Source organism: Cnephaeus nilssonii (genome assembly GCF_951640355.1).
Source record: "Cnephaeus nilssonii genome assembly, chromosome: 14".
In the NCBI taxonomy this organism is placed as follows: Eukaryota; Metazoa; Chordata; class Mammalia; order Chiroptera; family Vespertilionidae; genus Cnephaeus; species Cnephaeus nilssonii.
Window position 1 is genome coordinate 44,001,264 of NC_137085.1, and position 27,130 is coordinate 44,028,393.

At 44.1% G+C, this 27,130-nt stretch overlaps 1 protein-coding gene across 3 annotated transcripts in view; it reads right to left on the reverse strand.

Annotated features, from left to right (window-relative positions):
- The window catches only part of TJP2 (tight junction protein 2), a 110,308-nt gene extending 90,206 nt beyond the window's left edge, over window positions 1–20,102 (reverse strand). The window contains exon 1 of one of the 3 annotated variants that reach the window (XM_079789893.1): window positions 19,514–20,102. The gene's annotated coding sequence lies outside the window, so the exon portion shown is untranslated. Of the gene's footprint in view, window positions 1–18,847; window positions 19,427–19,513 lie in introns of those variants that run through there. The other 2 variants (XM_079789896.1, XM_079789892.1) reach the window with 2 other exon arrangements.
- Between the last annotated feature and the right edge of the window lie 7,028 nt (window positions 20,103–27,130).

Genomic DNA, 27,130 nt, shown 5'->3' on the forward strand with positions numbered 1-27,130 from the left:
TTTCATACTTGTAAAATGTGAAGGCTAAATGAAAATTGAGGAATGGTAAATATACAGGCCACGTGTTGCAGCTCTACAATCCTCCAATTATACACCCAGAACAAACATCCCTCAACAATTGTAACGTTCCTTTCCTGCTAAGCCCGGACTTGACTTCAGGGTCCTCCCTAACTTGACTCTCTGAGCAGTCTACACATCAGCTGGCTCTGGCGTGCCATATGAAACCTATTTACCTCCCTGACAAACGTTCTTCCAGCTCTAATCGTCCATCATTCTCTGGCAAAGGTCCAGGGTTACAGTATGTCCAATCTCTAGGGGCCACTCGAAGAATCACAGTTTGATCATTACAACATGTTTTCCATACCCCCCGGGAAAGAACATTAACCCACATGGACTCTCCTCGAGTCACCTCCATACATATAAACACTCCTTTTACTTTTTAAGAGAACAGTAACATGGTAATAACAACATACAAGAATAAGTAATAAGAATAATGCTGCCTAAGGTTCCATTCTAAAGCATCCCTAAAATTTCGGAGAGAAATGTCTCATTTATTTCTAATAAAAACTACCTTTGACAGATGGGAAGAAAATCTACCTCAATCACACATCTCAACAGCAGCACTACTGACATCTGGGCTGGATAATTCTTTGTTGTGGGGGACTGGCCTGTCCATTTTAAGGTCTCTGGCCTCGACTTACTACATACTAGTAGCACTGCCCCCTGAGCTATAACAAAAATGTGCCCAGACATTGCCAAATGGCCCTGGGGGGCAAATCCCTCCACCACCACCATGCCCTACTTCCACCCCAATTGAGAACCTAAATAATGACAGTAATTTTCTTAGGGAAATGAGACTATGTGTGATTTTTCTCCCGTGTTTTTATGCATTTTCTAAGTCTTCCATAATAAATGTAATTTGCTTATATGATTTTTTTTAAAGATAATGACTTTCTACTTTTTAAAAAGAAATATTATCAGGCCTTGGCCGGTGTGGTTCAGTTGGTTGAGCATCATACCTTGCAAGGAAAGGCCTCAAGTTGGATACCTGGTCAGGTCACATGCTGAGGTTGCTAGCTCAATCCTCAGCTGGGTACATGTGGAAGGCAGCCAGCCGGTCTCTCTCCCCCCGCCCCCCCTTTTTCCTATCTGTCTAAAAAGCAATAAAAACATACTTAAAGAAAAAGAAAGAAAGAAATGTTACACAGATTCCTTGAGTTGATCCTTGGGTGAGTTCTAATGTGTGGCTCATTCAGTTTTGAAAATTAGATCCATTCCCTAAAAATACCACCACACAGGCACCTTAAACTAAGTTTCTCATCGGGACGTCAGGGTTTGAAAAAGTAAGGACTGAGGCCTCTAACCACTCAGAAAAGAATGTCTAACCCCTTCTTCAACGGGGAAAACCATTGGGGCTTCAGAAAAAGATGTGAAATAAAAACTGCTGTTTCAAGAAAAGTATTTGCCTGAAACACAGTCTGTACATACACCTCAGTCAGAGACGCACTTGCATTGTAGAAGAAAAAAAAAATAAGACGCATTTACTCCGTCTTTAAGAATTGCTATATTGCTAGACCATGGAAAAATTTTCAAAATCAGGAAATTAAAATATCTAGATGTAAAATTCTACTCTAGACTTCATCTTCTTGGCTGTTGCACCCGGAATTTCCTAGAGTATTATTACCATTAATTTCACTACTGACTATTTTTAAATCCATATGGGAGGCCACATCCGCCAAGTTCTCAATGAAGAATTCAACATGTATTGCCCTTCGGACAGAGATAACCCTTTTCACCATCTAGGCCCCCAAGCACCCACCCAGCACCCCCTGGCCTCCCCTGCTTACCCGGGGTGCTGCCAAAGGTTCACGTGTCTTCTGCTCTCAGGTAGAAGTTCTCTTTTGTTAAGAGGGGTGATACCAACTGCTGCTTCCAGAATAGCCATGTATTTTTTGTACCTCATCTTCTCTCTCTCTCTCTCTCACTACTAGGTCTTGCAAATTTCACTCACTGTTCAATGGAAGCAACTGAAGTAATCTGCAATACTGGGAGCGGGAAGCCACTGTGCTTTTAGATGCTCGGTGATCCCCAGCCAGAACTATGACACTCTCGGTGGGGGGTAAGGGTGGGGGCCAGGCTGAGGCCAAACCCCAGATAAATAATGGAGAGGCTCACTCAGATTTCCCTGCAACGTCAGTGTTATATAAGGCTACACAATTTTGAATAAAGCACTAATGAAAATGATTTGCAGGACGACCGTGGTTCTAAACACAGCAATCTACTACGGTATGCTCCCCAATTAATCCGCACATAAATCTTTGAGGCAGATAATCCTTCAAGTACTAATGGCGTAGGAGGTGACTTATCTCAAGGTCTGGGAATAATTGGTCCAAAAAGCCTGCGCGCCCCTGGGTGAACTAAAACCAGAAGCAGATTTGGCTCGTTCTACAGAAACCTCCAACAGGCTGCACTCTGACAAATGAAGGAGGTCCAGTCGTCACGTTAGAGCAATGCGTTTCTAAATGCTTGAGTCAATAGCAAAGATTAATTCACTGAGAATCAATTCTCTTTTGGATTGTTTTTTGTTTTAAATACCTCTGGAACCCAACATGGGTGAGCTCTGGTAGCATGAAAATACATTGTTGGAGACGTTCAGAAACTACCACCCTCTCCTTTTTTGTGTGTCTCCCCTCAGGACCTTTTGGACAGCTTTCCGTGGGGTAAAGTTGGATCGTCCAGCATAGGGGCCTACCTAGTGGATCATAGTAGACATGGGTCAACCAGTCTTCCCGGGGCGAAGATAAGACATTCAGAGAAAAATGCCCTCTCATTGGAGTTGCTAACCAGGGCTGTTATGGCTCTTGGCGGTCATGTTTCCCATCATGTAGAGAGGGTTTATCATTAGTAGCTGAAAAAAAACCCAGCACCAATGGCAACGTGACATCATCGAGTTTCTGGGTCCAGCTATACCTAAAGGCCACTGGCCACTGTCATCCCAGGAGACCCCAGGTACTCTTTAATTAAGCTAATAAACGGGCATTTGTGAAACTTAGTTTTAGTTGCATTTCTGTCACTCTGAAGGAGTTCTCCCTTATACACCTCCCTCACCAACTTCTTCAAGCTTTTCCCCCATTTAATATGCTATAGGAGTTGTGCTGCTCCTTCTCTAAACACTCATATATACAAAGGAATTAAAACAGAAGAGGGAGTCATTACGTAGTAATTTTGATTAACTTAGATACCCACAATGAGTAAGTTTCTCAGACCTGCCCCGAGGCTCCCAAATCTTTTTTTTTTTTTAATGTTTTTATGGATTTCAGAGAGAGGAAGGAAGAGGAAGAAAGGGATAAAACATCAATGATGACAAAGAATCATTGATCAGCTGCCTCCTGCACGCTGTGGGCATGTGCCCTAACTGGGAATCCAACCGTGATGTCTTGGTTCATGGGTTGACACTCAACCACTGAGTCACATTGGCTGGGCCCAGCCCCCAAATTCTTGAGGCTTCTTCTACAGATTCTCTCTTTCCTCAATCTCAACTTTCTTTTTTTCCCCCCATTTTTTTCTCTTAACCTGAATGACCTAAATCAGTGGTCTCCAAAGTGGGGAGCACATACCAACAATCTTGGGGGGGGGGGGGGTGAAAAGATAATATTAAACCATCTATTTTCTTTTGTCTCTCAACCATTAAAATTTTAGTTTGACCCAGCCAGCGTGGCTCAGTGCTTGAGCGTTGACCTTTGAACCAGAAGGTCAGGGTTTGATTCCCGGGTTTCGGGCTTAGTCCCCAGGAGAGAGCATGCAGGAGGCAGCCGATCAATGACTCTCTCTCATCAATGATGTTTCTATAGTTTGAGGATTTATGCTTTTAAATATTCATATGTACTCTGAAAACTAATATATATTAAATTACATTAAGGTGTACCATTTATAAATTAATATACTCATATACATGGTAGAGTTCAGATTGGAGTGTATGAGCAAAAAAGTTTACTAGTGCCCTAACCGGTTTGGCTCAGTGGATAGAGCGTCGGCCTTCGGACTCAAGGTTCCCAGGTTCGATTCCGGTCAAGGGCATGTACCTTGGTTGTGGGCATATCCCCAGTAGGGGGTGTGCAGGAGGCAGCTGATTGATGTTTCTCTCTCATCAATGTTTCTAACTCTCTCTCCCTCTCCCTTCCTCTCTGTAAAAAAATCAATAAAACATATTTTTTTTTAAAAAGTTTACTAGTAAAGGGCCCTGTCCCGGTAGCTCAGTTGGTTAGAGCGTTATCCCGATACACCAAGGCTTTGGGTTTGATCCCGGGTTAGGACACATACAAGAATCAACAAATTGATCTTTCTCTCTCTCTGAATCAATTTTTTTTTTTAAAGTTTAAAGGTCAGTAACTTAAATAACCCTTCAATCGCTCCCTAAGCCTCAATTTATCTTCTAACAACGAAAGATCAAGAGCTCCCACTTCACTTGGCCTCATTGTACAAATAATCTGACCACAATAAAGTGGTGAAAACAAGGGACAAACCATTTGGATTTGGAATATTCCATTTCCATAGTATTCATGAATATTACTCCCACTGGTTGTTCTACAAACAATTAGTACCAGTTAGTCACAGGAATTCTTGGTTGGCTACAGCTGCCACAGCTGAAAAAAAAAACACTCCAATACAGCCCTCATTTAATCATACAGGAAGATGTAATTAGAATTACACAACAGGCTTTGTTCTAACAAATTGTATTTCTAATGACGCATGATAAAAATTATACAACTCTCAAATAAGAAATGAAGCCTGAGCTAAAAAAAAAATGTAAAAAATCCAGTTTAACTTGTTATCCATTGGAAGCTGTTTTACTACAGTGAAAGTGACACAATACTTTATAAATGGCATGTTTTAAAGTTCCATTTTCTATAGGAATGTTTTATGCATTTAACACACAACTCTTACAAAGTGACTCTTATCTATGATGATCTCATACAAAATTAAAATTGGGTCTTTCATTAGGAAAAGAATTCTGCCCTAACAAATAACTAGAAAGAATCTGCTTTTCTCCCATAAATGAGATTGTTCAGTTTTCTAATTGATTTATGTATTCATTTTTTAAAATTGTCATCTTTGTAAGAACTCCTTCATAACAGTATGTAAGGACAACAACACAGGAGGAAAAGTCTCGTCAAAATACCCCCTCCAGATATGTTACTATATGGCATTCTCTTTATAATTCTAGATATTTCTTAGAAATGTGATTGATTTGATTAATCCTAGAAATCCTTTACAACAGCAACTCTCTGATTAAAAATCACTTATCCTTTTTTTTTCCTCTCCAATTAATATACATGGCTCAAAATGTCTTTCTTGCCAGGATGCTCAAGATCTGTTTCTGAATGATTCCACTTGAACATAAAAATTCACAGGCCAGTCTGATGTTCCCTTTGAATGGATTATTTCTACTTTATTTCTGCTGGAGAAACACAATGGGCAACCTTCTCCACTGGGTATTTTAACCGCTCCGGTGCTCTAGAAGTATAAAAATGGAAATGAACTAATGCCACAAACAGGCTGTTTCACAGGGTGTGGTCTGCTTTTCAGGGAGCTGGAAAAAGCCTTACTAAAAGTAGGAGAGCCAGGGAAGCAGCTCTTCCTCTTTTTCTTTTTCTTTTTTTTTTTTTTAAGTTCTATTACAAATACCAGATGACTTTATGCAAGTCATTTCATTGCCCTGATTAATATCATCATGCATAATCTATATTTACATATTTGCTACTCTGGTGACCAATCAGAGCACTTAAGAAACAAACAAACAGGCTACATTAAATAAGAGAATCATTAAAGAGTTCAAGAAGATTAGCTGTGGCTCTCCTGGATTCAAGCCCCAAACTACAGTCATCCTCAAAACGCACTCACTATTGGGTTTAAACTGTTACCTCGAACTGCATGCCACCAAATGTGACACTCCACGCCTGTCTCCCACAGAACACAATCGCTATCTGAAATAACCCACTGCCCAGCCCCCAGCAGCGGACGCCTCTTGCCTTTTCCTGTTTCTTGCGTCCTCCTCCTGCTTCTCCTGGCATGGGACCTTGAAGCCACCCTCACCCGTTATGGTGGTGCCCAATCATACCAACTCCGTGCATGACATAAGGAAAGACAAATGGAAGGCTTGATTTGAATCCTACTGCTGCTACTTAAAACCCTGTGACTTTGAACAAGTTACTTGCCCCCTACAGAAATTATTTCATCCTCCGTACAACTGGAATAGGACCACACCACATGGGTGGTTTTAATAATAAATGAGATGATACATATGCATCAATGGATGTCATCTCCTCATCCCTTCCTTCCAGCTCTCCCACCTGTCCTTCTGTTCCCAATACCTCTTCAAGAATTCTTCCTCAATCCTCACTTCTCTACAGGCAAGAACAAGGTATACTTACAAACTTAACTCTCCTTTGCTGCTACAACTTCCTTTAACACAGAAAAAGAACCAGACAAGTCCAAGGCTGAGTGGTTCTGTAGGAAAAACAAAGACTGGGAAACAGAAGGGTATAGCGACCCCAGGGGCTAGAGTGACTGATAGAAACCTTTAAAAAGACAGGAACAAAGAATCTTGGGACTCAGTTCAGGTGGTACCCACCAACTGGGGAGATTCTCCCTTACAATTTTCCCAGATTTTTAACCTCTGTTACAAAATAATTAAAAGCAAAAATTATTACGAACAACTATATGCCAACAGATTGGACAATCTGGAAGAAATGAATAAATTCCTAGAAACATACAATCTTCCCAAACTGAATAAAAAAATAAAAAACAAAAACAGAAAATCTGAACAGACTGATTACAACTAATAAAATTGAAGCCGTAATCAAAACAATTCCAATAAACAAAAATCCTGGACCAGATGACTTCACAGGTGAATTTTACCAAATATTCAAAGAGCTAACATCTATCTTTCTCAAACTATTCAAAAAAATCCAAGAGGAGGGAAGACTCCCAAGCTCATTTTACGAGGCCAACATTATTTTAATTCTAAATCCAGATAAAGACACTACAAAGTGAGAAAATTATAGGCCAATATCCCTGATGAACATCGATGCAAAAATCCTCATCAAAATGTTAGCAAACCGAATCCAGCAATACATTAAAAAGATCGTAGCCCAGGTAGCTCATCGATGAGAGAGAAACATTGATCAGCTGCCTCTTGGTGCATGGGTCGACGCTCAACCACAGAGCCACACCGACCAGACTGAAATCAGTTGCATTTTTATACACCAATAACGAACTATCAGAAAGGGAAATTAAGAAATCAATCCCACCCTAGTTGGTTTGACTTTAGTGGATAGAGTGTGGGCCTGCGGACCAAAGGGTCCCAGTCAATGGAGAGGAGAGGAGAGGAGGAGGGGGAGCGGGAGGGGAGGGAGGAGAGGAGGAGGAAGAGGAACGTATTTACCAACAATACATCCGATAAGGGGTTAATATCCAAATTTATAAAGAACTCAAGCCCAGCTGGTGTGGCTCAGTGGATTGAGCGTCATCCCATGGACCAAGAGATCCCGGGTTCAATTCCTGGTCAAGGCACATGCCCAGGTTGTAGGTTCCATTTCCAGTAGGGGACGTGCAGGAGGCAGCCGATCGATGTTTCTCTCTCATCGATGTTTCTACCTCTCTCTCCCTCTCTCTTCCTCTCTGAAATCAATAAAAATACAAATTAAAAAAAAAAAAACTCATACAACTCAACACCAAAAAAACAAACAATCCAATTTAAAAATGGGCAAAAGACCTGAATAGACACTTCTCCAAAGAGGACATACAGATGGCCAATAGACTTATGAAAATATGCTTAACATCACTAATCATCAAAGAAATACAAACTAAAACTACATCACTTTACACCTGTCAACGTGGCTATCATGAATAAATGCACAAATGACAAGTGTTGGCAAGAATGAGGAGAAAAGGGAACCCTCGGGCATTGTTGGTGGGGATGCAGATTAGGCAGCTACTGTGGAAAACAGAATGTAGGTCCTTCCAAAAAGTAAATATGGAACTACATTATGACCCAGCAAGTCCACTTCTAGGTATATATCCGAAGAAACCCCAAACACTAATTCAAAAGAATATATGCACCCCTATGTTCATTACAACATTATTTACCTATGGAAACAATCTAAATGTCCATCAATAGATAAATGGATAAAGAAGAAGTGGTGCATTTATACACTGGAATATGATTTAGCCATAAAAAGAAAATGAAATCTTGCCATTTGCAACAACATGGATGGCCCTAGAGGGTATTATACTAAGTGAAATAAGTCAGTCAGAGAAAGACAAATACCATATGATTTCACTTTTATGTGGAATCTAAAGAAGAAAATAAAACAACCAAAACAGAAACAGACTCATAAATACAAACTGAGGTTGCCAGATGGAAGGGGTTTGGGGACTGGTGAAAAAGGTGAAGGCATTAAGAAGTACAAATTGGTAGTTAAAGTACAGGAAGGTAAAGTACAGGATAGGAAGTACATATTATATTATTATAATAGTCAATAATATTATAATAACTGTATGGTGCCAGGTGGGTACTAAAATTATCGGGAGATCACTTTGTAAGTTATATAACTGTCTAATCACTATGCTGTACACCTAAAACTAACATAAAATACTGAATATCAACCATAATTAAAAACTTAAATTAAAAAAAAAGGAGCTTAGCCATTACACCTTGCTGACTTAATTACGAAGCAAACCCTAATGTTATTGGGTGTCTATTATATGTTGGTTCCTGAGCCAGGAGAGACATTGTGAGGATCTGGAAACCCACAGAAAGAGATGCAAAGCCCTTGAAGAACAGCAGGAAGACCCACTCTTCTTCTCAAAGCCAGATTCTGTCCCTTGGAAAAAGAGCGCATGATCATTGACTTAGAGTGTGGGAGGCTGGACAAAACCTTCCCCTTCTGAGAACAGAGGTTGCAGACCTGAGACAACGAATAACCGAACGAGCAATGACACTCAGCCGCACCAATTCCGGGAGAAGGCAACATGAATGATCCCTTTTTACAAGGAGGAAACGAAGGCTCAGCGTTGAGAAACCTGCCCCAGTTCATACAGCCCCTGAGGGGCAGAGTCAACATTCAAGCTACGATTCTGTTCTAGTGCCTTCCAGAGTGAGTGCTCCTGCATCTGATGACCCACACAGAGCATTTGCTCCCTGATCCCTGGGCAGGGGGGTGCTGAGGTGTCATACCCTTCCCCTCAGACCCCCTCCCTCTGGGCTGCAGGCTTTCTCTTCCTTCTCCTCCTGGTCCACAAACCTGCTGTTTTCAGTGGATCCAAATGTGGAGTTTGTGGCAAAAAACTCTTTCTCCAGGAGGCCCTACCACTACCATCACCAAGCTGGCTTCCCACCAATGGGTCACTGTCCTTCCATCTTCCCCCTCACAGGCTGGGTTTTTCCCTCGACACCCCCATCCAGAAAATGAAAGTGAGTTACCTCCGGGAGCCCCTGAACTTCCTCATGACCCTAATGGTCAATGCCACAGGTTTTTAAGTCATTTTGTTTTACATTCTCCTATAAAATATTTCTAAATTAGCTATATTTATTTTCAGTTTAAAAAATTCTTTTTTATATTAATGGTTCTATTTTTTCTCGAAGTACATCTTGAGAGTATTATATATTTTAGGACACCTGTTACCATCATTTAGTTATTCTCATTCTGTTATAAACTCTTATAAAAATATACAGTAAATTTTAACTTAATGAGTCAGCCCACTATTCCCTAAACAATATATTTTTTGTGAGCACTTCAGCCACCAGACACATTTGAAATAGCAAATCACTTCCCTCTGCCAATGGTTCAATACACTATAGTTAAAAGAAAGGTAAAGAGAGTTTCTTGTTAGTCTCAATCAATTTTTTTAAAAAACATTTTATTGATTTGAGAGAGAGAAACAGAGATTTGTTGTCCCACTTACTCATGCAGTCAGTGGTTGCTTCTTGTACGTGCCCTGACCGGGGATCGAACCCCCAACCTTGGGATCCTGAGACGATGCTCTAACCAGCTGAGCTACCCGGCCACGGCAGTCTCAATCAATTTTAACTGACTTCAAAAAAATCATGTTTTTACAGATTTGTCTCCCTCGGTATTCTTTGATGACCTAAATGGTAGGTATGATGTCATATTTATCTTTGTATATCTAGTGTCAATCCTGGCTGAGGAACGAACATATAATAGACACCCAATAACATTAGGGTTTGCTTCGTAATTAAGTCAGCAAGGTGTAATGGCTAAGCTCCTGCACTCCAGAATCAGACGCCTGCATCTGAATCCCAGCATCACACTTACTTAACTGTGTGACCTGGGCAAGGCTTTTAATCTCACCAGGACCTCAGTCTCCTCATCAGTCAACAGGCGATAATAATAGCACCTACTTGTTAAGGTTGTGGGAGAATCAAAATAACAAATATATGCAAAACCCCAGAGTTCCATGCTCCCAAGTGGACCACTTTGACCTTCCAAGTGTCCACTTAGATCTCCTCGTGGTCCTTGCCCTTTGGCAACTGAGGTATGGTAACCTTTGACCTGCCTTTCTAGCCCCACCGGGAGGATTCCTGGTGTGGCTTCCCACCTGACCAGTCCTTCCAGCCTCCAGGAGAAAACCGCACACTGCCCAGGGCATCGACATTTGGACCTCCCATGTCTCCCTGTTCCAGCTCCCCTTGCACCTGCTGCTGGACCAGACTGTCTTCCTTGAGTTACCTCTCAGTATCTAATTATATATTTGTGTTTGCCTGTTTAGCACCTATCTTCTTCTCTAGACTGTAAGCTGGGTTCTGAAGGCAGAGGCCTATTCTGCTGACATTGCATCCATTTCCTGTTGACTTTTCTTTCTAGTCCAACCTAACACTCATCCATTCCTCCTCTCCCTGGACAACCACTGGGCTCCTCCCTATCAAACACCCTGATTGACGTTGGACATACAAATAATACGAACCATCTCTGCCCAAGAGAATCACCCAGTCTAATGGAGTGACAACTAACTGAAACCCAGCAAAGAGATGTGAGTGACTGTGGGACAGGAAAGTGACAAAGGAGAGAGAGGACAATCCTGTGTGAGGATCTTAGCATGGAAAAGCCTTCACAGAGGAGGCACTTGAGTTAGGTCTCAATAATATGAGTAAACATTTCCTAGGCTGACAAAAGGCCTCTCAGGAAGAGGGAAAAGTATTGTCAAGACCCAAAAAAAGCAAAAACAGTGAACAGTGTTCTCGGACCAGTAAGCAGAGCGAGCCGGCCGGAAGGCAGTGCAGGGCTGGAGGGAGGCAGGGGTGCCTTACGACATTAGGCTCTGCACAGAGTGTGTGTGGGGGTGGAGGGGTGGGGGGGGGGGGCAGATGTCGTTCCCTCAGGCTAACACACCCTTCCTAGATGTCACCAAACCATTATTTAGTGAACATGCCCACTGTGCCAGCCACTGAGGTAAGCGTTCTACATGCGTTACCTTTAATTCTCACATTAACCTTAAGAAATGGAGGTAAATTCTCCATTTTCAGATGAGGAAACTCAGGCACCAAGTGACTAAGTTATTCTGCCTGGGGCCACACAGGTAACAAGTAGTGGAGGTATGATTCCTACCCAGGTTACAAAATGCATGCCTGCTCACACCTACTAAGCCTGGTGCCCTGTGGCCCTTAGCATGCCCTCCTCACAGGGAAATGCAATTGCCTCCTTGCTTATTTGTCTCCCTGGAGAACGTGGGTCTCGTGAGGGCAGAGACTTTGCTCCGCTCACCACTGCATCCCTAGCACCTGGCACGGTGCCTGGCAGAGTACAGGCATCCACAGTGCATGAATGCATGAGTGAGCAGGGCTGTGAACTCTGCCGACGTGGACTCTCGCCCTTCTTCTCTGTCCCTGTGGTAAAGGAATGCCACCCACCCTGAAACCAAGATCTATCTGAGTGCCAATCCCAAGGCATGTCTGCCCTCTCCAGCTTTGGTCAGAGGGAGGAAAACTGGAGCAACAGCCTCACTTCCTATCCCCCTCCACATGCCCATCTGTGCACACACACACACAAAAATTAACATCCTTTGAAAGGCCTGCTTACAAGGTTGGCTGGCATCTGGGAATTAGGATTTGGAGAAGGTCCCCACCATTCCCAGGACTGGTAAGTGTGGCTCACTGACCCTAAACTATTTGCACAAATAATGTAGTTTATGATAAACCTGCTTTCGTTCTGGGAGTCTGAACTTTTGTAACATACTATGCAGAGGATTCCAGAGTAGTAAGTCCCCAGAATACATGCTAGGCATTGAGTCTTCGTGAGCTTCCCTGGTTGACAACATTTCAAATGCGTTGTCATAACTCGCTGCTCTATAGGGCTCTATAGGGCTCCTATAAGCATGCTCTATAGGGCTCCACTGGGGGAGGACGCCGGGAGCTTGCGCCCGGTCTCCTCGGATCTCATGCAGTGTGCTTTTCCCTTTGCTGACTGCACCGTGACAAGCACAGTGGTGAGTACAAACTTCGTGTGACCTTTGTGTGATTCCTGCGGGTCCCCCTAGAGAATCATCAAAACCGAGGGTGGTGTTAGGGCTCCCAGACACTGTGTCTCCACAGAAGCAGGATGCTGAAATACTTCTTCTCTGTCTAGTCCTGTCCAATAACCAGAGACTCACTCCCAGGGCCTGCAGGGGCCAGGCAGGAACGGAAAAGTGTGCAACCGGCTGAGAGGGATTGGGGACAACAGGAGAGTCTAAAGTAGCCAGCCACGGCCAGGCCAGTGTGGCTCAGTGGTTGAGAGTCGACCCATGAACCAAGAGGTCACTAGTTTGGTTCCCGGTCGATCAGGACACATGCCTGGGTTGTGGGCACCAAACCCAGTAGGGGACCCCCATGCATGATGTTTCTCTCTCATTGATGTTTCTATCTCTTTATCCCTCTCCCTTCCTCTCTGAAATAAATAAAAACATATTTAAAGTAGGCAGCGGCTCCTCAGCTCCTGACACCAGCAAGTCCCAGGCAGAGCTGGGCAATTAGTTTACAACCGCAGGTATTAAACCCTTTCCCTCTGCTAATAACAGGTGCCCCCAATGGATAACAGAGAACACCCGGGGCAGGCTTTGTCCTTTCCCCCAAACCCAGAGAAATGCTTTACATCCTCAGATACAATGGGGATTCCTTTGAAACAGAATATACAATAAAATGTGGGGGTGTTTGCCCCAACTTTAGAAACCACAGCAGGAGTGAAATAAATTTCAGAGGTCCCAACAGCAGTGGGCCACCTCCCTTCTTGTATTTCTTTTCTGTAGCAAACCTGACCTTCATAACTGTCAGCACCCACTCTCGGAATCGGCTTATACAAGTTATGCTAAGGAGACTAGACACGGGGCAGCACAGATATTAAAGCTATTAAGCCAGGCAGGCATCCGCGGGAGAGGAGGAAAACGAAAACTCGGCGGTCGCTGCTTGCACAAAGGGCCCTGGCTTCTGGTTTACAAAGCTCGGCTTGGCTCCAGATTGGTGATGATTAGCAGTGACAGGCAAGAGGAGCAGAGTGGTCCAGTCAGGACTCCAGGACTGTGGCCTCTGGACTGTCCTATGAAGGAAAGTCCATACGTGACCCCTTGGCCCCAAACCGCACATCCCAGAACCTGGTAATGTGACCTCCGTGAGTGATGGGAAGGTGAGGCCTGCACAGCTAGCAAACCGAAATAAATCTCAAAAGGGCAATGGACTCAATTTACATATTTAGTTTTCTGGAACTAAGGGTTCTATTCAAAACTGATTTCCTCTTTATCTATCTAGTCTTTTCCTCAGAAAATAATTTTTAAAAATCAACAAAAAATGGCCTAGTAAATAAGCACATGAAAAAAATATTCAACATCAGTAGCCATCAGAGAAGTATGACTCAAAATCACTTCACACCAACTAGGATGGCTAAAATAAAAACAGACAGTAAGTATTGATGAGAATGTGGAGAAATTGGAAACTTCATACTTGCTGGTAAGACTGTAAACTGGTGCAGCCACTTTGGAAAACAGTCTGGCAGTTCCTGAAAATGGTTTCCACCTGTAGGCATGTACCCAAAAGAAATGAAAACATATGTCCACATAGCTTGTACATGAATGTTCACACAAGGGTCAATCATAATAGCTGAAAAATAGAAACAACCCAAATGTCCATCAAGAGATGAATAAAAAAAATGTGGTATATATATGCAATGGGATATTATTTGATTGGAAAAAAAAAGAATAAAGCACAGATACATGCAACAATATAAACCTTGAAAACATTATGTTAAGTTAAAGAAGCCAGACATACAGAACTATATAATTTGTATATAGTTGTATAATTCCATTTATAGAAAACTAGAGGCCCAGTGCACAAAATTCGTGCACTTCAGGGGCGGGGAGGGGGGGTCCCTCACAGCCCAGATTTTGAGAGGGCACAGGCCAGGCCAAGGGACCCACTGGTACACAATAGGGGTCAGGAAGGGACATGGGAGTTTGGCCAGCCGGGGAGGGACCACGGGAGGGCTCCAGGGAGTGTCTAGCCCGTCTCACTCAGTCCCGATTGACCCCAGCAGCAAGCTAACCTACTGGTTGGAGCATCTGCCCTCTGGTGGTCATTGCACATCATAGAGAGCTGTTGAGTGCCCTTAGCATATCATTAACATATTACGCTTTGATTGGTTGAACAACCGACCAGATGACCGGACACTTAGCATATTAGGCTTTTATTATATAGGATGTCCAGGATAGGCAAATCTATAGACAGAAAGTTGATTAGTGGTTGCTTAGAGTGAGGTATGCAGGAAATAGGGATTTGCCAGCCAAATGGTGGAAGGGGTTCATGGAGGAGTTCTGTTCTTTTTAGGGCAATAAAGATGTCCTAAAATTGATTGTGGTAATGACTGCACAACTATGTAACTATACTCAAAACCAATACGTTGTACACTTTAAATAGGTAAATTGCATGGTATATGAATTACATCTCAATGCAATTGTGTTTCTAGTTTTGTTTTTCTAATCCTCACACAAGGATATTTTTCCATTGATTTTTAGCGACAGTGGAAGGGAGGGGGAGAGACACAGAGAAACACTGATGTGAGAGAGACACATCAACTAGTTGCCTCCCATACCAACCTAGGTTTGTGCCCTTGACCAGAATCGAAACCGGGACCCTTCAGTCTACGGACCGATGGTTCTAAACACTGAGCCAAACCAGCAAGGCCAATTGTGTGTTTCTTTAAATGGCCATAAATCTAGAAGAGAATTGCAAACAAATTCAGTTAACTAAAAAGTGTTAGGAACCTCAAATTGGGAGTTTTTCTGTCTCTTTTGCACTGTAAATGTCCCCCAAATGACGATAAAGATAGCTTTTTATTATCACTTGACAATTTACAAGCACTTTTACAAATAAGGTCTTTTTGAGTCCTTGATATAATCTTAAGAGGAAGATAATTATCTTCCCCTCATTTTATACTCCGGGATGTGGTAGCTCCACGTTTATGAGGTTCACTCCCTCTCTCAGTTGGCTGGTCAGGGTAGATGTCAGTTCTTCCTGTGCCCTTGCTCCTACACTGCGTAGCATCTCGGGGCGCCACATAGACACTATCAAGCCAATATGCAGAGATGGCACAGCCGACCAATCACAATGCGGAGAATGCCTTATTTTTCTAGGAGACGGACATTTATGCTACATTCAAGCCAAGTATACTCTAACTCAGTGGTCGGCAAACTCATTAGTCAACAGAGCCAAATATCAACACTACAACGATTGAAATTTCTTTTGAGAGCCAAATTTTTTAAACTTAAACTTCTTCTAACGCCACTTCTTCAAAATAGACTCGCCCAGGCCGTGGTATTTTGTGGAAGAGCCACACTCAAGGGGCCAAAGAGCCGCACGTGGCTCGCGAGCCGCAGTTTGCCGACCACGGCTCTAACTGATCACTCGTCAGAGGTCTTGTGGTAACAGGGAAAGAACCCTCTGTTCTTTTGGAATTCAGTTTTGGCTCACCTTCTTATGTGCCTGAGGGCCTAGTGCATGAAGTATCTGATGTTCCAAAAGATATTGATGAATACATAGATTCTCAGGCATCAATCAGCAGGCAGAGACTTAATATTCCACATGGAACAACCATGGAAAGAACCACGGTCTAAAGTAGGAAGACGCAGGTTGGCTTCAGTTTTCTCATCTGTAAAATGAGGGGGGAGAGAAATACTTCTCCCACTGTCATTGTAAAGATTTAATGAGAATATATCTGAAAATGCTCGATTCACAATAGGCACTCAACAAATGTTCATGGGTGCTAAAATGAAATAGTCTGATACCTTGATCTCTCCTATGGAGACCAGGGGGTTCTTCTGAGAATTCTAAACCTCAGATCTTGAGAATGGTGTTGACTGGATTTGCCAAACCTGAAACAGTAACTACCTAATTTTAAGGAAGACTTCATTATTAACTTTATTTCAGGTTTAATATAAAAGTGTGTTCTCTTGTATCTCCAGATTAATTTTCCAATATCTTAGTTGAGTGTGTGTGAATGAGTGTGTATTTGTTCACCAAATGAAACACTGAACGAGGTTGCTATTTCGGAAGAAAACATAGTGGACGAAGGAAAATCTTTTTCTCTTTTGCCTTACCAGAATGGAAAGGAAATAACTATCCAAAATTCTGGGAATGCAAGAATCTCCCGAAGTGGGAGAATTTTCTGCCCCAGTCTTGCCTAGTTGAATGATCTTCATCGTTCAAAAGGACTTTTCAATCAAAGGAAACTGTAAATTCCTTCCTACAAGCTGATAGGCTCACTGTGATGAAAGTTGTACTACAAGAAAAGCCAAGAGTCTTAGAGAAAAAATAATCCGGGAACAATTTGAAGAATCTGCCACTATTTGGCTATTTATTAGATCTTTCCAATATCCCTGGATAGCTTGTGTATTCCAAACCGCATTCCTGATCTGTAACAATGACTCTCTTGGATCCTAAAACCAACCATCATTATTAGTTCACCCAGTCACATTCATGGTCTCACCAAAAAGCATGTCCTCAAACCACAAGCTGGACAATTTTAAGCAGATGCAAGCAGATGACTTTCATAATTACAAGGTTTTTCTAATTCATACAAATATTTTTTACAACTAGAAATAATGCGGTTGGACCATTAGACTAATTTACCATTAAAGCAGAAACAAAATAGTCTGGGGGATTTTTAGACAATTATTTCAAATCTTTCTGACATCTTGCTATCCCTCCTCCTATATACCAAGCAACAACTTTTTTTTCCTTAAGGTTTATTCTGACTGCTTTCAAAAATGAGTTTTATTATTAAAAAAAACACAAACAGAACTAAACCCAACATAAACAGACCATCGAAAATAAAGCCAGTTAAAAGCAGGGATAGACGTCACTATGCATCTATGCTTAGCTAATCAGTGCAGTTTGAACCCTGGGTTGCTCCAGTCCTTCCCAGCCAAACCAAAAAGGAAACCCTCATGGTCAGGGCCGTCACTATTAAAAGCACATGCACTCTAAGAATCTGGAACCAGCTGCCTTGCCCAGGCCAGTGACGAAGGGATCGCCAAATGTCTGTTTATATTCCCTGTGAACATGCTTTTACTTTTGCTTTATATTCCTAATCAACCTTTTCTGTACCCTACGAAAAATATTAGCAGTCTCCAGAAGCTCAGGGGCTGGGGAGAAGGGGGCATGGGGTGTTGTTTAACCAGGACAGAGTTTCTCCTTGTCTTGATGGAAAAGTTCTGAAAACGGACAGTGGTGATAATTGCTCAACCTTGTGAATGTACTGAGTGCCACTGAACTGTACACTTCAAAGTGGTCAAAATGGTCAATTTTATGGTGTGTATATTTTCTCCTGATAATACCAGAAAAAGAATAAAAATAAAAACTCACAAGCTAGTATGCTAACCACAGGTCCAAATACTGCAAGGAGCCTGGCGGGCTGTGACCCTCCAGCTCTAATGTGTTTGTCCTGGTCTGGCAACAAGGTTCAAATGCAGGACTGGATGAAAATGTATTGTAAAGTCACCTCCTTACCACGGACAGAAAACTTAAGACTGGTGCTTCTGAAACATTAGCAAGCTAACGATCCAGTATGGATCTCGATTCAGCAGGTCCGGGTGGGACCTCAGAGCATGTATTTTAGCAGGTCCCCAGATGATGCCGCTGCTGGGCTGCGGACCTCACTGGAAGCAGCACTGCCCAGGAATGCCACCCAATCAGTCTAAATCTAGAACCAGGTCCTCTCACAGGGACGCACAGAGGGGTTGATCTTTCAAGCCAATTGGCTAGAGACTTAACTTACCAACCAATCACCGTTCGTAGAAATGCTTTGAGACACTCGGCTAGAAGGCCTGACTGAAGAGGGCTCCCAAGAGTACCCACCCACCCAGCCACCCAGCCACCCACCCCGGGGACTAGGAAGCAGCTACCGGGGATAAGTGACGGGAGGAGAGACGCCGCTCCGCAGAAGCCCTCCAGCCCGACTTCAAAACAGTCTTGAAAATGCCCTTCCCCGGCTCGAAGAATGCCTGGAATTCAGTGGCCTTGATCCAACAAAAAGACTCCCAACTCCGTTTGGACCGAGTTCCCTATAGCAGAACCTTTCCATGCGGCCCCAGAAAACGGACAACGCCCAGCGTGTTGACAAACTCGCCCCCCACCCCCTTACAAATGAGTCAGAAAGTGCAAATAAACAAATAAAGAAATGACACGGGTTCTCCAAAGTTCTGCGGGGCAGGGGCTCAGACCCCCGCTCCCGCCGCCGGGGCTGCAGTGAGACTCCCAGGTGCGCCGTTTCCAAGCCCCGCGGGCCGGCAGCTCCGGCGGCCTCACCTGCTTCCAGCTAACCCTGGGCCCGGCCCGCGTCAATCCAAGGCACCAGCTCCTGCCCCTTCCAGATAACATCGCCAGGGCTGGCAGTGCCAACAGAAACTCGGAGGCCTTTTAAACGTGGTTCAAGAGGAGCTCAACAGGAAGTGAGACCGCTCCCATCCCTTGGAGGAGATGGCGCGGGGCCAGGTAGGAAAAAGAAAGTGGCCCCCAAGACACTTGTAGTTGCCTCAGGTGCGCGCTCGAACCCACTTCCAAACGGCTCCCCCAGACAAACCCTAAAATACGCCGTCGTCCCCCGGGGGGGGCATTGGGGAAGCCAAAGTCAGCCAAGCATCCCCCGGAAAGGGAAAAAAAAAAAATCAATCCTCAATGGAGAAGAGCTCAAGGAAATGGGAGTGGGGAGGGGACGGACGGGCATGAGCTCGCCTTCACTCGCGCTGCCCCTTACCTCCGTCCACACGACGGATCAAGAGTGCAAGCGCCCCGCCACCCCCCGCACACCCCTCCTGGACCAAAGCTGGGGCAGGAGGAAGGTCCCCCGGCGTCGCCAGAGCCCGGGCTGCGGCGCCTGGCGCAGTTCTTTTCCCGCCGCGCGGCGGGCGGCACCGGGACGCGCTGCGGGCGCTCGGGGCCGGGGCAGGAGAGGGAGGAGGGCGCGGTACTCGCCTGCGGGCGGGTGGCGTCCGCGGTCGGCCGAGGCGGGCGCGGGCTGCGGGCGGCTCCGGTCTGCGCTGGGGCGCGCTCCCTCGCGGCGCCGGCTGCTGGGCCGCTGTCCCCGGCTCCCCGCGCGCGTCGCTGGTGGCGCCTCGCCCGCGCCCGAGAGCAGGAGGCTGCCCCGGGAATGGGCGGGCGCAGTTGGCCTCCGCGGCCGCTCCTGTGTATTATTGTGACTCAAGCTATTTCCTGTTTGGAGGTTTGAGAGAAATAAAAATATATATCCCAAGTTTGGGGGGCAGAGGGAGTTGGTGAGCGGCGAGCCAGAGAGCGGCGGCTCAGACGGGACGAGGGTGGGCAGCGGCTGTCACCTGCTTCCTCGAGACACGGAGGGAGGAGACCCAGATTTTTGTGTGTGTGTGTGTGTGTGTGTGGTTTTTTTTGCAGCGTTACTTTGGGGTGTCTGGAAGGACGGGGATGCGGGGCTCCCACACGCCACCCAGCGGCGGGGCAGGGGCCGAGGCTGCAAAGATCGCCTAGTCACTCCGGACCCCGCAACGCACTGCCCTACCTCTTCCCTTCTCTGCAAAACTGCCCTGAGCTTTCTTCCCGCCCTGGGCAAGCGGAATGCGCCGTGCTTCTTTCTTAATTCGTGCCCAGGTCGGCTTTCTAACCCCCTGCAGGGCTGTGCTTTTGGAAGAGGGTAGCTCCGGCCATAGTGTGTGCGTGTGTGTTTGGCGGCACTGGGGTCTTTGTTTTGTGGGCGGGGGTGGGTGGGAAGCAGGTTAATGAGGTCGGTGGAAAGTTAACTTTTGTGATCAGCTTCCGTTCCCCTCCCCCACCAGCCTCACCCTTAGCCAGGATCACAGGGTCTGAGGCCCCAATCCGGAAATACCGGTTCCTCCCGCTGGGACAATAGGTGAGGGCGGGAGCGCTAACCCCAGAGTCCGCTTAGTCACCGCCGGAATCCCTGCCCAGCCGAGAGCAGAATCTTCCTAGTGTCCAAGCCTGCCCCGGGCAAGCAGGTGCTCCTTTCACTTCATCTTGTTTAAAATCCTGGGGAGGTGCCCTGGCCGGTGCACCAGAAGGTTGCTGGTTCGATTCCCGGTGGGGGCACAAGACGGAGTTGCCTGCTGGTCCCGGGTGTGGGGCATATGAGGTTCCCTCTCCCTTCTCTCTCTCTTCCCCTCCCCCCACTGAATTGTATGCTTAAAAAGTGGTTAAAATGGTCAATTTTATGTGATGTATATTTTACCACAATAACAAAAATTCCTGGGAAGGTCATGCCCTCTCATTCATTCCAGACTGCCAAAACCTCCTTCCCTCTCCCTACAGGAACCTTTGCCAGAACTAAGGGAATGAATAACAGTGCTTCTGAGAAGACTCGGGTTCATTTACGTGAAACTTCTGGAGGTACCGATCAACAAATTGTTCCATGAAATGGTAGATTGAGCCTAGAAGACAGTACAGTTTTTTTAAAAGATGAACAGTAGTTTGTCAGAAACCAAGTGCTAGCAAGATGCATAAAGGTGTATGCCACTGTTCACCTAAGAAAGCAGGAAATACATGTGTTTGCTTTTTTTTTTTTTTTTAATGAAAGGGTAAATAAATGGTTACCTATTTGAGAGAGAGGGAAGAGGTGGAAAGCACAGGCATAGAAGCTAGAGTTCTCCGACTATAACTTGTTTTGTAGATTTGACTTTGGAATGATTATATTTTACATAATTCTGAAAAAATTAAATCAAACATTTAAAAAGCAAAATGCAACAAATGAATGTAGTTACCAATTTGGTGGCTTACCCATGTAAAGAGAAATTATGTCAGGTGACTTTAAAACACAAGTATTTGACTCTACATCCCTTAGTTATGTACCCTAAAGATGAAGAGAATGTTTTTTAAAAAATACAACAACAACAAAAACAGACTGCTTTTCAGCAATCATAATGTTAGTAGTAAGTAATTATGTTAAAGTCCTTAAGAATTAACATTTTTCAGTATAAAAGAGATAAACATAAAAATCAAAGAAGTTAAGCAATATTAAATTGGAATTGGAATTATCATTTAAAACTCATGATATGTTTTTCTTGAAAAAAGATTCCAAGGTCTGTTTACTCAAAATGCCCATCAAGCAATGAGCAACCTGGTAGGTGGTCACTGCTACGAGTTCTAGGTGACCTCTGTCCAGCTTCATGCAGGAATGACCCAAAAGAGCCTGATCTCCTGCCTCCCACCCCAGTGCTTCTCTGTTAATGCCAATGTGGGGATCCATGGAAACTTAGGTGCCCCTACACCACCACCCTGAAGTGTCTGTGAATTAATGCTTCATGTGCTAACCTACGGAGGGGGGGGGGGGCGGGGGGGCGGTAGAAGCTCATAAAGATTCCTCCCTTTCCCCCCAAGATGAACTGTCCTGAGACTCCGTCCCTATCACTTTTCAGAAATCAAATCACAAGAATCAGCCAATCAGGTGCCTGAAGCAGCAGCTTGCTGTCTGAGACTCCCTTGGATTGGCTCTCTCTGCTTCCCAGGACCTCACCTCTTTGCCTAGGACCATGCTTCTCAATAAAGCCTCAAGGCTCTGCTTCCCTGGAAACCCAAGCTAAGACCTGCACAAATCGTATCTCGGCATAACTAGTTGGTGAGAAACTTATTCTAGCCAATAAATAAGGGGGTGACAAAATTAGAATATCGGCACCTTCCAAAACCCTCATACAACAATTGAGCAAGGCGGGAAAGATCACCAGACATTATAGGAACTATTGAAATAGAAAAAAAAAAATGTGTTAAACAACATTGCTAACCGGGTATCATCAACAAAGTCCAGAACTAAAGACAAATAATCCACTTTCTTCAACAAGCAGCAATGCATTAAAAATGATGGGGAGTGGGGAGGGGACCTATCGATTCAAACGTTTAAGTAATGTCAGTGAAATACAATGTGTAAGTAATCCTTGTTTCGGTCCTGATTCAAACCAACCAATCCCTAAAAAAAAATGATAAGGTATTTGGGGAAACTTGATATTCCCTGACTTAGTAAAAAATTAGGAAAAGTTAGGGTAGGGAAGGTGGGGGTAAAGGGGAGAGATCAACCAAAGGACTTGTGTGCATGCATATGAGCCTAACCAGTGGTTAAGGACAACAGGGGGGTGGGGGCATGCGTGGGGAGGGGTGTGGGATGGGAATGGGGGGATGAGGACAAATATGTGATACCTTAATCAATAAAGAAATTTTTTTAAAAAAGGAAAAGTTAAAAGATGTATTAATCCATGCCACTGATTTAATCTAATATGGAGTTGATGTTACTGCTTACATGTGTTTGGGTGGCATATTTATTTTATGTACAGTGTGGGACAAAAGTAGGTTTACACTTATTCATATGGAAACCAACACAATAATTAATTAATTAATTAATAATAAAGAATAAACTGTGTTTCTCATACTCACAACTGTAAACCTACTTTTGCCCCACCTTATATCTACATATGTTTGTATGCATACACCCACAAAATAAACCAACCATCCGTTTAATCTCTTTCTGTGTGTGAAAGGAGCGTTTCAAAGAAGGCTTGGTTCGGGGTTTTCTTTGAATATGTTCAGGTAGGAAGAAAGGGACTCTGGCTGGCACCGCTGGTATCTGACATTATCTTTGTTTTTCCCACCCACCCTTTTCGTTCTGGGTACATGCTGTATGTATTCCTTTGTCTGTGCTGTCCTGTAACCAGCAACTCAGCATTTTCAGTAACTAATAAACATCTCCATTCTGAAGACTAAACATTTCAAAATCCGCTCAGAGAACTAAAAAGAGATGCCTCCACGGGCCGCAGGGGCACTGCTGTGAAAAACGGGGCAGGAACTCTGAGATCTGACTTAGAGCCCAGCGGAGGTTCGTCCCTGCCACTGGCACCAGGGCAGTCCCATAGAAACCACCTTCCTTCCCCGGAGACAAAGCCCTATTCTGCTGCCTCTGTGACAGCAGCTCTTGTGTTCTGTGTCCTGGGGTTCTGAAACTGATACTGTGCTTTGCCTGCAGACTGGACGGACAAGATGGGGAAAGGGTCAAATCACAGTCTAAAGTGGGGCACTTGCCTTGGTAAGACAGGTGTTTTCTTTACTGGTCATAGGCGCACCACAGAGTCCCAGAAAGAGCCTTATTTCTAGTCTGGACTTTGCTGCCTGCTGCCTGGGTGGTCCTTGAATTTTACAGTTAACTTCTCTGAGTCTCAACTTCAGTCTCCTCACTCTCTGACCCAGCTGTTGGTGGTGGAAATGGGATGTCCACTGGTGGAAATGGGGGATCCCTTTCCCCACTGAATACTGGGGGTTGGGTCCTTATGATATCTCCAGAAAAAGAATTTTCTGAGACTCGCGGGGAAGGATGAATGGTCTTTATTTGCGTGGAATTACATCCCTAGGTTTGCAAAGTCCCATTTCCCTTAATCCAGTCCTGGAAAATGTGCAGCTGGGGATTCAGCAGAGCTAAAAGCAAAGCCAGAGTCCACAGTGTCTGTTCCCTGGGGGAGCTGGGTCCAGTACAGCATTAGGCTGGTCACAGTCCATCAGTCCATTGTGTGAGGCCCGCATGGCTGTGGGCCATGTGGGCAGAATACAGGGAGGTGAGAGCTGCCTCCCTGAAACAAGTGTCTCAAGAGAGAGAACTCCTTCCTTTAGGAGCTTAAGTATCTTAACTTTTCCCACACCTACTCTGGCCAATGACCTGTTCCCAGGTGTGACTGACAGTAAAGTACCTTCCCTATGGCATCCAGACCTTACTGGGCAGTCATTTATTCTTCCTTTGTCAGTCCCCTCCCCCAGGATCTGTGGGGAATAGACCTGGAAAGTGATAAACTGCAGCTTCCTGGCACAAATGGCATGCTTATATTATCTGGCCTTCCCTTGCTCCTTTCCTGTTATTAATAACTGCGTTTATTACAATGGTATCACAGCAACTCTGTTTCTAAGTATCTGCCTCCCCTCCCCCAATCTTCACACAAGTATTGAAAGAAATATGCTCAAGAATTCCTCTCTGTTTAAATAGAAAAAAAAATTTTTTTTAATTAATTGACATAAAAAGACTGGCTGAATAAACAATGGTGCCAGCATACAATGTGCTAACTGTATTTTGGTCCTGCCACACAATAATCAATAAAACATTACCAGTGCTTCTAATGATGCCACATTTTTCCAAATCCTAACCCTCCCCCATATCTGTGTTGAGGTGATCACTACCTTAAATTATGCAGTCATTTTTTTTAAAGTTTTACCAAAATATACCATCTTTCTAAAACTATATTGTTTGGAGTCGCTTCTTTTGAGCTTTGTAGAAATAGACTCACACTGTATGTAGTTTTCTCCAACCAGCTCTTTTCACTGCAAATTAGATTTCTCAGATTTATTCAGGTAATGTTGAGTATAGCTATATGTCACCCAATTTTACTACTATGTAATATCCCCTTTCCATGCTTGAGTCGAAGTTTTCCTTTGGATAAAAAGATGCCCACCCTCTAGGCAGACATTTACTTTCTTGGCGAACATTAGAGAAAAGATGTCAGATCATTGGAAGATCAGAATTTGTAGACAACAGGGATGATTCTCATTTCCACTCACCCAAGAAATACATTTACCGTCCCACGTCCTTTGGGGGTTTTGACTTCAAAGTATGTTTTAAGTTGTTTGCTGTACTAGTCTTTCCACTATTTTGTATGTTCAAATTTTTTCTATATAAAAGTAAGGAGGGGCCTGGCTGGTGTGGGCTCAGTGGTTGAGCATTGACCCAAAAACCAAGAGGTCACTGGTTCAATTCCCAGGCCTCCATCCCCAGGTGTGCAGGAGGCAGCCGATGATTCTCTCTCATCATTGATATTTCTATCTCTCTCTCCCTCTCCCTTCATCTCTCTCTAAAAATCAATAAAAACATGCATTTAAAAAATAGTATGGGGGATTGCATTGAAATGACATCTGGATGTCTTCTTGGCTTTGTTTGATTTGCGGGGGGCGGGGGGGTGTCACAGCTTTTTAAGGTATATCTGACTGACGGAGGAATGCTCTCCATCAGTTAAAAACAGTAAGCTATTCTACATGAACCAATGTGTACAATTCTCCAAGACATGTTGCTAAGGAAAAAGACAAGTTGCAGGACGATACATATTGTGTGAACCTGCTTATACATTAAATACACACACATATTTGCAACTGAGTAGAAAAGGGGCTGGAAGGATGCACAGCATCTTGGCAGCGGTGCTTAACTAAAAGGTGAGTGGGGAAAGGCTGTGATTTAGGGCATGGGGAACAGTGGAGAAGACAGACCTGCACTTTTTGGGTACTGTTTTGAATTTCATTGAAAGCAGAAGTAAAAGAAATGCATAGGGTGGACTAGAAGATCTGCCAGGTATTATCTGGTTGACACTTACAGCGGTCCTAATGGGATGGAGGACATCTATCTCAATGGGGACTTGGTGAGTGGTCTTGGTCCCAGTGCCCTGGTGCTCCCTGAAGATTGAATGGGGACAGCTGCAGCTCTCAGGAACAGGCTGGCTGTGACTGCTGAGAGCTCCTAAAACACTCTTTACGCTGGCCTCATCCCTCATCACACCCATCCGTTGGAGATCCCCCAATAAGCATGCTAATCGATAAGGGATTCTTCCACTTAAATCCCAGGTCCCTCCTCCGGGGTGCCAAGGCAGGCAGCAGCCCCACCTTCTCCCCAAGCAGAAATGGGGCAGGAAAAAACACCTCACCTGTAGCTACCACTCACAACGTGAGAAGAAGGACAAGAGGAGTAGCCAAAGATGATTCCTTCTCCTTGTTCAGCAATCACGGGGATGATGAATTTGATCCCCTTTATAAGCTTTATAGCCCCTCTACTTTGGCGTGATACCTTAATTCGTGCCATTTGTAACTCCCTGTGTAGAGCCAAGGGCTACCTCTAAAGTCATTGCTTCTGTGGCCAAAGCTTTGGAAGTCTTGATAAGAATCTATCAGTTCAAGGAGGTAGCACACTGCCTGCTTTATGGCACTCAACAGCATTACTTATGTGGACTTTGACAAACAGCTCATAAAGAAATAGTACTTTGTGTTGATCACTTGTTAACAGTCCAAAGATCATTGTAGTTTTAGTCAAGCCTCTGGTGAACATTAATTTTAATCACCATGAAAAATATGCTTTCCCTGGACCTGGGATTGCCTGTGAATTTCCAGGGAGAAAGGTGGAGATAGAAATATATGTATGGATAGAGATAAAGTCATTGTACAACTTTGAAGAAACCAGGGATATGACTACTTAGAGTGCTTAATGTGAAAATCACTTTTCCATTATGATTCTTACAAAGTTCTACACAATAAATTAATAGTTCTGTAATACTAATAATTACAACTAATATTGTATAGACCAAGATGTAGAAATTAGAGACTGAGATACAGTTCAATTACACCTGTGCTTATTATTCGCTGGGTAATTAATAGTGGGGACTTTGGAGACATGACCAAAATAACGGGCTTACATTTAATGGGTAGGTATTTGGCATATATGCCTGTGACACTAAACTGAGGTTGTACAAACATGCTCATTGATTAGAGATTCTTCCACTTAAATCAATAGCAACAATTTAAAAACACAACCAAAACCAGGATAGG